Raw genomic sequence first — 2,239 nt, forward strand, 5'->3', positions numbered from 1 at the left:
GAGGAAGCATAAAATAGAATTTGGACTGGGTTTGGAGTATTTCACCAAAGTAAAGGACTCTGGGCTCTCAGGTCCTTGTGCATGATGGTGGAGGAGGACCTAGGCTGGGATCAGAGTGTTTTGCAGAAAAGAGATTTTACACATGTCTCAGCAACTATATTTACTGTAAAACATTAATCTCTACCCCCATAAAAAAAGAAAGTTCAAATTGAGACAATGACTTCCTCTAGATTACACACATGGGGGGTTCCAGAGATGCCACCACAACTGTCCTCTAGATCAGCTATGTGGTCACCCACAAAGGGCATGGATGCCCAATGCCACTCAACTACTTATTATTGTTAGCTTTGACTTTGGAGTCTTGTCTTTAGGGTAGAATTGTTCCCTCCATGGTGACATTGAATTTTACCAGTCTCAAGATTGCCTCTGTTTCCTCATCATGCTCTGATATTGAGGGACCACCCGCAGGGAGGCTGGGTATACAGAAAAGCCTGACAGAGCACAGCACTGAATACCTCTCACCTGTGCATTCATTCAACATATGCATTTCTGAGACCTCTTATTCAAAGCACTTGGCTAACAGTAAAGTTTCTGAGACACTAAGGAAATTTAAGGCAAAAACAAAATTTTTGAGAGAGACTTTCATTGTGCCTGTTACCTGGTAACTACAGACATTTTGACAAAGGTACAATTTAGGTAAAACATGGTAGAAAAGAGAAATAAAGATAACTTTTCCCTTTCTTTCCATCTTCCACTGTTTAAAAAACAACAACAACAAAAAACAAATTTTAGACAGACTCACACAAAGAAAATTTGAAAGAGAGTGCTTTTTCCTTTTGTGATTTGGCTGACCAATCTGACAGTCCCCAGATGTGGACTTGCTGTATAGGGATTGTGGTCTAGTCAGAACAACTTAATTGGAGGAATGATTAATTTGTCATGGAGGGACCTGGTGTGCAGGGAACATCCGAGAAGACGGGTGAGAGGCTGTGAGCTTGCTTGCTAGCTGCAGACTGAGAGATTATCCTCATGGGGAATGCTCTCTGCTACTCACCTTAGGGTGGTTAACCATATTTGTTCCTTTAGGGCTGATGAGTGGGTCTGGGACTGCTGGGTTTCCAGGAATGCAGAACTTTTCAGTGACAAAATTGAGAGTTTTGGGGAAAAAAATGTTGGGTCACTCTAAATACTGCCACTTATTAGGGCAGGACTCTTTACTCTCTATTTTTTAAGAAATTCTTTTTAAATAATGTATTTATCTCTTATTGGATAGAGACAGATAAATTAAGAAGGGTGGGGGAGATGGAGAGGGAAAGAGACAGAGAGACACCTGTAACTCTGCTTCACCACTCCTGAAGCTTTCCACCTGCAGGTGGGGACTAGGGGCGTGAACCTGGGTCCTTTGTGTACTATAATGTGTGTGCTTAACCAGGTGCACCACTGCCTGACTCCCAGTTTACTCTCTATGTGAATAAAATATATTTTTTTAAAAAAGAAGACATTTGTTTACAACATATGAGGGAGAGGGAACAGAGGAGACCATGTTTTCAGTTTATAGAATGATGTGGTAGAGCTCAGGACTTCATTGCAAAGAAGTTTAGCGCTCTACCCACTGAGCAACTTCCTGAATTTTCTACAGGCCTTTCACAACTTTTTTTTTTCCTGGAAAACTTACTACAACTTTGTATGACTCAGGCTAATATAACCATCCTGTTTTTCACACTCTATCTGGTTTGGAACTAAAAAAAAAAAAAAAATCAGTTTAATTTGCTACTGACATAATGTGACAATGGAAGTATCACATGAATTCTTGTTCTTTATGTTCACCTGTGTTAAAAAAAATGTGACTGTTCCCACATGTAAACTACTTCAACATATAACTTCAGAGAAATGCAAATTCTTATTGATTTGTTAGAGAAGAGAGAAACAGCCCAAGCATCTACTCTAGTGCATGTGGTGCTGGGGATTGAATTTAGGACTGTATGTTTCCAAGTCCTACACTCTTTGGTTATACTACCTCCTGGCTTGGAGATCCCCAAGAATCACTGAGAGAAGGAATAGTAACTAGAATAAGAAGGAAATATTCTCCTATAAATATTTCCAAGACCCATATTTCAAATTAGATTGTCAAGTTTCTGTCTCTTCATCTTTCCATACATTACTGTATGGAAAGATGTATGAAAAGTTACTATTTCTGTATCCTGACCCTGGGGATTGTTGTTAAAATAAATAGATTACT

The sequence above is a fragment of the Erinaceus europaeus genome, chromosome 13 (assembly GCF_950295315.1).
Source record: "Erinaceus europaeus chromosome 13, mEriEur2.1, whole genome shotgun sequence".
Taxonomy (NCBI): domain Eukaryota; kingdom Metazoa; phylum Chordata; class Mammalia; order Eulipotyphla; family Erinaceidae; genus Erinaceus; species Erinaceus europaeus.